The sequence below is a fragment of the Rhopalosiphum maidis genome, chromosome 1 (genome assembly GCF_003676215.2).
Source record: "Rhopalosiphum maidis isolate BTI-1 chromosome 1, ASM367621v3, whole genome shotgun sequence".
Lineage (NCBI taxonomy): Eukaryota > Metazoa > Arthropoda > Insecta > Hemiptera > Aphididae > Rhopalosiphum > Rhopalosiphum maidis.
Window position 1 is genome coordinate 20,759,349 of NC_040877.1, and position 12,148 is coordinate 20,771,496.

General features: G+C 25.8%; 1 pseudogene; it reads left to right on the plus strand.

Annotated features, from left to right (window-relative positions):
* Positions 1-1,712: 1,712 nt before the first annotated feature.
* LOC113560353 lies at positions 1,713-3,180 on the plus strand (annotated as a pseudogene).
* Positions 3,181-12,148: the final 8,968 nt, after the last annotated feature.

The window sequence follows — 12,148 nt, forward strand, 5'->3', positions numbered from 1 at the left end:
ATAATTATATTTAATTTTAATATTTTTTATTCGTCTATACTTTACACTCATAATCATGCCTATTAAAAATATTAATTTAACCACATTATATCTTATAGTGTTTGAAGTCACAAAAAGTGAAACATTGAATTTTTTATTTTACATTGTTTTCCTAGGAATAGCTTATCATTGTTAACGGAACATTGATTCTATTATTGTTATTGAATAAGGATTATAATCTGAATCGATAAAATATATTATAAACAACACAATTAGTTACAATCATGGATGGACAATTTAGGTACTCGAAAATCAGTATCGCAATACTAGATACTCGATACCTGCTCTATTCGATACTCGATACATTTGAAAAAAATAGTCATAGGATTTTTTTTAAATTTAATTTATACACAACTAGATAGGTTGTATAGGTATATATTATAATAATTAGTTAATAATATTAATATAGACTATAAAATATAATTATTTAATTAATACACTAGTAATATATTATAATATATTTTATTGATAAAAACCGTAAATACTGGTTATTATAATAGTACACCTAGTCAATACCTGTATAGTATAAAATATGTTTAATTATATAATGTGTATTGTATAAATGTATAAAATAATTCACTAGTCAGGGTTTAATTTATTTTATATTATACATGAGGTCTTAAAAATTAATAGGTAATTTATTTATTTAGTATACATAACGTGTTGTTTCCTTTTAAAAACACTAATTTTTCAAATATGACATCTGATAATTGAATAAATTATGATTACGAATAAACCTTGCCAGTGAAAACATATGTTCAATGGGTACTGAAGAGCACAAGTTGGTATTAAATCAAATACATAATTTTTTTTTATTGTAGGATAATAATTGGTAAGGTTATTTAAAGATTTATTTTTATCATTAACTACTTCCAAGTCAGCATTTTTAATGGTTTTGACAGTGGCATATGGATATGGGCGATATGGCTAATGGGTTAAAAAATAATTTCATACAAGTTGTAGGCTACAGTCTACAGAAAATCACCTGTAACTACTCAAATGTATTTGTATTCAAAAAATAAATATTAGTTATGGTAGTAAAAATCAGAATTGTCGATAATTTTAAATTAATTAATACTGCAATTAAATTATGGTATTTATAAATTTAAATTTGCCGCGCCTTTTACACATATTATAGCATCATACAAAACGTAGTCAAACAGTGGCGGTTGGTAGAAAGCGAATGAAAATTATTGTAAAAAATTAATTTTTCAAAGTATAGCATTAATGTATTGCGATACAAGATACTAGATAATTCATTTAATTGTATTGAGATATCTATACAATATACAAGATACAATTGTATCTTAGATAATTGTACCTATCGAAAATACTACTCAACTCTGAAATAATAATAAGTTATACTTAACTAAACATATATCTAAGTATGAAAGGTAAATTATCTTCTAACGATGTCAGCTATAACTATGCTTACGTAGTATACATGACATACACATAGGCAATATTATTGTATTATGATGCAATGAATACATAGTGAATTTAGTAGCATTTATATATTAGTAACATTATATATATATATTAATGACACTGTTACAGAAGTAAAATATTGGGTTATTAACATTTAAAACTGTAATAACAAGTTGGTGTAATAAATATGTACTATGGTGTGATCTTATTTAACAAATTAATTATATTTTCAACACTATCCCTTAATAAAACACAATTGTTCAGAAAATTATTTTTAAGCTAAAGCTTTGAATGCATTTTTTTTTTTACAACGAAAAAATGAACCTATACATACACAAATGATCCAATAAAGTAACTCGGAAAAATTACAAAATATATTTAATTTCTCTACTTTAGTTCATATAGTGTTTATTTTTTGGCAAAAAAAGAGATTCCTCATACTACTAGATTTGAACCGCTATTAAATAAAGTAGTGATAAAACAAAGTGATAATATGACATCGCCTTATATGAGTAAAAATACAGTTAATGAAATATTAAATTGCATTGGCACTGTTTTTGAAACTCATGACTTAAATCAATTAAAAAATAAATACTTTTCATTAATGTCTGATGAGCCGACAAATATCAAAAATATTTGTGAAATGACAATTATAATTATTCGTTTTTTAACAAATTGTGGTGCAATTAGTGAATTATTTTTATGCATCGTAGAATTGCATGACACAAATGCGCAAACCATAACAAAAACTATTGATCGAGACTTAAAAAAAAAGAATTTGATTATTCGAAATTAATAAATCTTGATTTTGATGGTGCTGTAAATTTTTCTAGTAGTATAACTGGAATTTTACGCACGAATTTTAAAAACTGGTTGTTGTATAATTAATTACTGAGCAGTTACCTAAATATTTTTTTATATATATAATCTGTTTCAGATTTAAACAAATATCTATATTTTTATAACTATTTTAGGTATTATTACTTATTTACCTTGTTAAAAAAATGTAACCTCAAGGCTGATAATAGTCAAATTATTTTATCAAATATTTATAATATAATATAAGTTTAATCTATTGTTGATTTAAAAAAATTAAATAAAATATGTTTTGTTAAATGTTGTAGTAAAAAAAAATGTTATGTCTTAATGTCTTAAATAAATGTTATTGATGATTATATTATTTTTGTTTAAAGGTAAATTTGAAAACGGACCATAGTTCTTTCTGTTACCTACCTTTTTTTTTCTGTTATGGAACATAGCACCGGATGGGAACTGTTGGTCACAATACTGTCACCCAGCTCTATATCGTTTATTACTATATTTACTTATTTATTAATATAAATAAAATTACATAATATTTACATACGCGGGGGCCTCTAACAAACAAGTTTAATTGGCTTTCGGCCCACATTGGTCAACTTAACTAAATGTTGTTCACCATGCATCCTGCGTCTGCCAGTCTCGCTTCGTCATCTGTTTGAAATTCGTGATCTCCTCTACCATCTCACAAAAGCCCTTCAACTGTCGCTCTGCTGCCGTGAAGATCCTCCTACTGTTCATATGGTAGTAGCTCTGTCTGAAGTCCAAATAAAATCCCAGAAACATCCTGACCCAGGCACTGCTCAAGACTACTTCTGCAATCAGCCCAGTGAGGGCAGTAAAAAAATGCGTGTTTGGCTGTGTCCTCTGGGTCGCCACAATGACGGAAACTAGCTTCTAAACCTCTCTTCTTCTTATGCAGGTAACTCTGGAAGCAGCCATGTCCAGTAAGAACCTAGGCCATATTATACGACATAGTCTTTAATCTGGAATAATGCATCCCTCTTCCGACGTCCGGTATCAAGGACTTAGTCCAGGATGCCTTCGGTGTCTGATTCCACAGCTCCTGCCACTTTCCGATGATTCTAGCTCGTTCCTGGATCCTAACTTCCGAGAGTGGTGGTATCCTCCTCCGTTCATCAATACGACAACGCTCCATGGCTAGGAGGTGGATCTTAAAACATTTTGGACCGTTAACGGACCGGACCGTAAGGTTCAGTCAATATTAACTCAGGCTGAACAATGGTGCGTTTTGTATTACAATGGAAAGATATTGTTTTTAAGTGAGTTATCTATAATATTTATATCAATGGTATTACGTAAAAATAACTTACTTAGATTTTAAGAACCGTGGTTGGGAACTAACCGAACCAAACTGAACTATTTTAATTTTTTTTTTTTTTGAAACCGAAAGGGACTGAAAATAATGCATTTTATCTGAGGACTGGACTAAATTATTCCTAAAAAATATTGAACCGGACCAAACCGATGATTCATAGTTTTTGTATATTAGAATCGGACTAGACCGGACCATTGTCCGGTTCGGTTCGGACTGGACTGATTAAGACCGGACCATACAGAGCACTACTGCACAAAGATGTCTTTTCTGCGTCGGACTTTTGGTGACCTTATCCGCTAAGACTATCACGTATTTGTGTATAAGTGCCATTTCTAAATTAAAAAAGTAAATACAATTGAAATTAGTCAACCACAAAAATAAAATATCACGTTTATTCAGAAAACAAAAATGAACTAACCAATTACTCTAAGATTATTTGTGTGCTATCGAAATTCTAAAAGAACTGATTTTCAACAATAGTCAGTCATTGAAAGACTGTCTTTCTGTTTAAAATATATACATATTAATTATTATTTAATAATAAGTATAATATTGTCAACTATAACAAAAATTAAAAACAGTTTGTTTTCATACACACCATTATCCATTTAATACAGCACAAATATTCACTACACAATTCCTATTTATAATGATACATTTACACATAACTTAGTATTTTAAGTAATAACTGATAATTATTTAAATTTCTCAAAATTAAAACTTATTTATCTTATCAATGATCCAATACTAATAATGGAATTTTTAAAATTTTACAACATGAGGTTAAGACAATATAATAAATAAGTAGAGCAAATAAAAAAATTATACATTAGATTAAAATATTAAATATAAATATTGATGGAAAACTTATTTATTTTGCTATGGATTATTGTTACACTGTTAATTATGTTAAACATGAACACGTTTCAACAAAATATAAAACAAATAACACATTTATAAGACAATGCAACATAGAGACTACATTATGGACAAATGTAACTAAGACAATTAACATAGACAAAGAGGAAAATAGTCTTAATATAACACGTAATGATCTTGTTGATCATTATAAAATGTATGTTATTTGTAACTTATAATGAGTTATAAAGTATATTAATGTATCACATTGGTATTGTAATAATAAAGCAAATATTCACTTTATGAGTGTAGTAATATGTAAATTGTTAATGTACAACATACAAATAAATAATAGGTAATATTGAAATTTTATAATAAAAATGTATTATTTAGGTCTATATAGTTGTGCTAATGGATAAAAAAAGAAATGTAGTACTTACTAGTTGGATATTTATTAATTAGGTCTAAATGTACACCTACTAATAATATTAGTAATTACTAATATTAATAAACATTGAAATGTATTGCAAACAATATTGATCTACAAATTTATTGTATACAAGTTTTACTTATGTAAACATGCTGAACCAAGAACCTATTATGTTCAAACTTCCAGTCAGGAGCTGCAAACATAAAACAAGTAATCGATAGCCGTTAAGGCTATCAAAAGTCGTTAAAATGTTAAATATAACGGTCATTGGTCATTTATTAGTTTCGACCGACAGATAAATAATGTATCTGGTTCTGAGGATCAGGGTGGAAAATTCATATATTCGAAAATTGTAGTGGAACTTTTTTACTACGGAAATTATTTAGAATGTCGAATGGTTGGTATTAATTTAATTTGTGGTCAGAGTTCGAACTCTTAATTTCGGTTTTCAGCTATAATTTCTTATCACGGGGTTCAACTGTACCCATCCCGTGTACGCCAAAATATTTTTAGTATATTATATAGGTATTGTCAATCACCAGGGTTTTTATTTTTGTTATATTTCTGTTAGGCGCGAATCACCTATTTTTGTTATATTTTTGCAAGGTGTGAATTCCATATTACTATCTTTTTTATATTATACGTGCGCAAATAACCGTTTTATTATATTTTATTTTATAGGCGTTAATCGTCTAACTTTTTGTAATATTTTTATTTTAGTGTTTTGTGTTGTGTACAATTTATTATTTATTTTATATAGGCATAGGTTGCAGCTGGCCAGCCGTACGTTAAAAAACTATGAGTTTTATTTTATTATTTTTATTATTGAATTTGCCAAAACGACAATTATAATTATTATATTTTACTTTTATAGGTCGGTCGGTGTGTAGAACATGCGAAGTATTTTGGTGACCGGGGCGCGCATATTACATTATTATATACAATTATTATCATATTATCATATTATTAGTTCTATGCTCCCGGCCCACAAAATTTGTTTTACAATTTTTTTCTAAGAATAGTTTAACATTGTTAACGAAACAGTGATTCAATGATGGTACTATTACTTTTATTGAATAAGGATTATAATGTGGATCAACAAAAGATAATATTAACAACAAAATTAGTCACAATAATAATAAGTAATATTTCACTATAACTAAACACATAACTAAGTATGAAATGTAAGTCATTTTCTAACAATGTCAGTATACTATGCTTACGTGGTATAGATGACGTACACATAGCCAAGCCAATACTATAACGCAGTGAACACGGAGTACATATGATAGCATTTTTATATTAGTAACTTATGGCCCTGTTACAGAAATAAACGATCAAGTGATTTACATTTACAATATTATAACAAACTGATACAACAATTTTTATTATCATGTGATCTTATGTAATAAATTAATTATATTTTCTACATTACCCATAAATTTCTCCCGAAAAATAAAAAAATTGCAATTTCAATTGCAAAAAAAAATAAATATGCAAAATATTCTCATATTTTTTTAATTGATCAAACAAAGTTGTGGGAAGGGTGGGGAGGCATTTTCACATACATTTTACTGTGCTCTCTTTGTGAACTACGGTTCATCTATAGACATAATAAATAAATAATTATAAATATATTTAAATATTATAAAAAATGTATTTATTATAACTTTATTTTTATAGATTTCTAATTCATTTTTCATGTTTCTCTATCCAAAAATAGTTATACTTCCACCTCATTTTTCCCCAGAGCTGTATCGCTGTATCTTTGGCTAACAGTATAATGGATCATATTGATTTTTTTGCTATGTCACGTTTTATATTTAAACAAAATGTTTATTTTGCTTTAAATTTAAATTCTCTTGTTTAAATATTATTATTATTTTTTCTTTTAGTGTAACCATTTATTGTTAATTAATGAGTTTTACTGTACTATATATTTATTCTTTCTTTAGCTGTTAAATATTACCATAATAATTTTTGTTTCTTTTTTGTATACAAATTCTGTTATAAGATAAGCTGAATTGTATTTATAATTATTCTAATTGCAAAAGGGTTAATATCCGTTTATTATACATAAATAAATAAAAAAAAAAGACTTTTTTTACATAGACGTAATAAATATTAAGACACTACTTATACCTATGCATTACTATTTATGAATTTGTATCTGTTTTCTTGACCTAGTTTTGAATAATGCTTTGCTAAATAAATATTGTTTTGTTTACACTAGTGTTATAAAATAACATAATATACAGCGTTATAAGTATATACGGTAATTGGTAACAGATCAACTTACGAGTTTCGCTATGAGAGCTCAAAATTATTCACTGAAACGCATAAACAAAATTTCCGAAAAATAAAAAAATTAAAAACATTTCTTCCCCACCAAACCAACGGAACTTAACCATTCGTATATTCGAGGTGATCCAAATCAGTCAGTCTGATTCACCGTCAATCAGCATCGCGGCGGTGCCGTAAACGAGTACTCCTGAATGAGTGGAGTAAAAAATTTAAACTTTCAAAATTATCACGTATCCCTAGATACAACTCCGAACGAAAATATAGCTATGTGTCGGACACGTGGAGACAGTGAGACAGAAAAAACTTGTGTCTTAGAGGAGAATAACATAGATAAAATGTGTAAAATACTGTCATGCTGTTGCTATTTAAAGGCAAAATATATTATTTTTCCATATTTTCTAATAACGTTTTTAATAATTTCGTTTTTGTTTTTTTTATATTCTTATAAGTTATTATTATACAATCTTATAAGTTATTAGTACCACACAGTATAGTTAGATACAACAAATAAAATAGTCGAAATTAATTGTTCTTAATAGATATTTTTTTTTTAATTATAATTTAAAATCTATATAATGATTGGAAAATTTCAAATTTTAAATTAAAAGGTTTTTAAATTTTAAAAGGGTATAGTTAAAGTGAAACATTATTTCCAGAGCAAATAATAAAAATAATCATGAAGTTTAAAATACAGTTGTAAGTATAAAATAAATCTAAACATCAAAATTAAAAATTTAGTTTTATGTGTTGAAAGTGTTAAAACAAAAATACTAAATATTAAATAGTAAGTATAAAATAAAGACGAACACTGATAACAGTAAAAATAAAATAAAACAAGTTGTTTTTATAAAAATGAATAATACTAATTTAATATTTTAGTATAATAGTAATATTTAAGAACATTAAATTATAACCAAAAAAATGCCATTTTTTATAAACTATAACTTAATGCTCATCATGCATTTTTAAACATGACAATTTTTATTTTTTTTGTAATCATAACAGAAATGTAATTTTTCTTCGTGGTATAATTTATTTTTGTTATAACATTCTTTTCGCGTTTTTTTGGTAATTTTTGTTATCGTTGTACAGTTGTTTTTTATTTTGTTTAATAACGTTTTTTAAAAAAGTTTTCCGTCCTTGATATTAAAAAGGCGTGAAGATAAAGCACTGAAGTAAAAATATCGAGTACGAAATCATACGGAAGGTCGAAATCATCAAAAAATATACCTAAATCTGTCTTAGGCTTTACAAAATATACACCGACTGTTGTTTATATAAATGTATAACATAATGCACGATGAAAATAATTTAGGAAATATTATTGATTTAGCTGATGAAAAATTTAAATGTAATACATACATACTTTAGTATTTTGGATTATTTTACAATTACATTAAAATATCGTTTTTTACCATTGCTAAAAAAAATTGAAGTACTAAATCTAAAGAAAACTTAGATGAAAATCTTATTTTTATTAAATATTTATCAATATTTTATAAAGTTGACATTGATGAAATAAATAGAGAATTTGTATACCGTCCATTTTATATGGTTTACTATCAAGTTTGTAATTAAACTGAACCATTAATATTAAATGAAGTATTGAAGTTCATAATATGTCGAGATCATATTCAAATGTATATATTTTGTATGGTCGTATGGGCAATAGTTTACACTTCCAGTCAACAGTGCAATTGAAGAAAAAGAGTGTAACCGGCTAAGACTTCTTAAAATATACCACCTCTTAACTGTGACTGAAGACTGGCTATCAAATTAAGAAATATTGAGCATAGAAAGCAACATAGCACAAATAACCAATTTTAATAACATATTAAGTACCTACATTTGAATCAATGAAAAAGCGCAGAAAATTATAGTAATATTCATTACTATACCTACTTTTATTTTTATTATTATAATATACATGGATTACTTGTATTTTTTTATTTGATTAAAATATAGAACTATATCTTCTACTGGGAAAATGAAACGAGACGTCACAAGACTAAAAACGGTTTTAACGAATATTGAGTTTTCAGGTATCTCGAATATTCTAGATTACGTTTGGTTACAATATGATGTAAAAATATCAAGTGAAAAATCATTTTGAAGGGTACCGGGGTGGGTGATGGGGTGACGTCATGCTGGCACCCAGCCTACTCAAAACGATTTTCACGGGATTTAAATTAACTTAGGAATCTCAAATTTTGAATTACATTTGGTGTAAAATTTCGAATCAATCAAATCATTTTAAATATTTAGTGTAAAAATGTACATCTTGGGGTGCTGGAGTGATGGATCTCACCATCATCACACTTTTATCACTGGGATTAAACATTGTGTTTCGAATTCGATAATGTCTATTTAAAATAAAATAGTAATATACTACTCATAAAGATATTTCATAAATGCATTATTACTATTTAATAATCATTTTACTATTTATGGATATTTATTTGTTTTTAACCTAGTTTTGAATAATGTTCTGCTTACATGTGTTTAAAAAACTTAAACTTTAAGACATTACGTGACTAATAGGTTAAGAATAGTATAACATATTGCCTAATTCAGAAGACAAATAATCAATAATACACATATATTTTTAATAGTCATTTTACTATTTATACATTTTTATTTGTTTTTTAACCTAGTTTTGAATAATGTTCTGCTTACACGTGTTTAAAAAACTTAAACTTTAAGACATTACATGACTAATAGGTTAAGAATAGTATAACATTTTGCATTAAGCGGAAGAAGACAAAAAATGAATATTTTTTTGTTGTCATAGTATATTTGTTTTTAAAAAAATTGTAATTATTTATTCTTTTTTGTTTTAGGTTGATTAGCAAGGAGTCAATTATAAAAGAAGCCGAAAACTCATGATCTATTATTATATTATCATTTCATTATTTAACGTTCACATAATTGTTATTCTTCGCACATATCAAATAACTAAAATGAATATATTTAACAAATATTTTATATCTATTACAATCACAGTTCTTCCAATTTTTATTATCCCAGCAACTGCATTCAATAAATATCTCGAAGAATTCAACTGTATGGTCATATTTATAGTTTGAAATTATTATTTTTTCTAATTTTAATTTTATTGATATTCATATTTAACTTATACCATTTATTGCAATTTTTGTTATTTCAGTAATTGAAGACGAAATTCATAGAAAAAATGTAGGTATGTTATCATTTATTTAAGCATTAAAAATATTTATTTTTTTTTAATTTATTTTATATTTATTTTCAATAAATTGTTAATTTTTTTTATAAATTATAAAGAAACGATGAATCAATCAGTTATTGTTAATATACTATCTGATATAGACGAAATAACTTAAAAAAATTCTTAATTTTAATTTTTACACAATATTAATATATAAGTAAACTAATGTTAAGTCTGGATACTTTAAAAAAAGCGTTATTAATATAATAGAAGAAGTATTGAATCTGGTGTGCAAAAAATTTGTAAAAAAGTACTCAGTAAATATAGCTGTAGAACATAAATACGCTTTTACTAATCGTTTATAAATCATAACAATACAACAGTTTTTAGGCAAATTTTAATTTTACCTGCCTTTAGTGAAATATTAATATAAACAAATAAATATAATAAATATAAAATAAACATAAAATTAATTGTACCTATAAATTACAATTTTAATATTTTTCAACATAAGATTTGGGTAAAATTAATTTAATTGCTAATATTTGATAAATATATACAATAGATCCGTAAATATGGTTAAATCATATGGTTATCTCTTATTTTATCTAATCAATACAATTTTGGTCTATAAGGTCTTGTATAAAATAATTATATCACTTTATTAATACTATATTTACTATATTATTAAAATATATTTTTTTCAGCCGATTGCAAATGTAATATTTTCAACTTATTATTAGTAGATAAAAGAATTATGAATAGTTTTAATATTTAGTTTGAATATTTTGCTTTGTATAGATATTAGATGTAACAGTTTGATACGCCAATTATTGATTGTGAAAAGCATTACTATACATTTATTCAAGCAATAGTAATCTAGGAACTTCGTAATAATCATTAATACGAGATTATTTAATTTAATATGTTTGAACCGTTAAAATAATCGATTTTTTATGCTACACAAGCATGGTTTTCTATAATTATTGAATTATTTTAAAATTTAACAGATATTCTAAAAGATGTTTGTGGATTCACGGGTAAGCAATAATAATTTAAGGGATAATAATTTTATTGTACTTATAGTATACTTTCTTGAAGAATATGAGACAGAGTTAGAACTTTATAAGCATTGAATTTTACGATCTTAGATATAAAAACTATTTTAGTCTTAAATGTTTGGTTATTTCGGGTATAGGAAATGACCTCGTAGAAAGGAAATAGTTTGAATTTATTGAGATAGGTAGGGTAGTTTAGATTTGATTAGATTAGAGTCATTTTTGAGGATGTGTTAGATGAATGAAGGTATACAATGTATACCATACTATACAGTATACACTATGAAGGGTATTAAGAGAGAATGGTTAATATTGACGGAGATTAAAAATTGTCGAATTGTTTCGTCAGTATGGTTTGCTTTAATAATATCATATTCATAAAGAGTGTCATTGATTTTATGAGATGAATTTAGTTTCAGTGATGAAAGCTTGCAACTTGTTACTTTAGGTATGATTTGTCGTCTCGCGATCACCACCCTAGGTTAGATCGTTAGTTTATCAACGATGGATTACTAGAAACTATGTTTTAGAATTTTTATTAGTTATGTAGCTATGCCATTTATGTTTTTGTCTTTCGTTTTGCATACAGGCATATTAAAATACTACAATAATAAAAATAATCAAAGTACAGCTGTATCAATATAATATATATGCAAATAATAATAATAGAAATATACTTTTGAAAATAA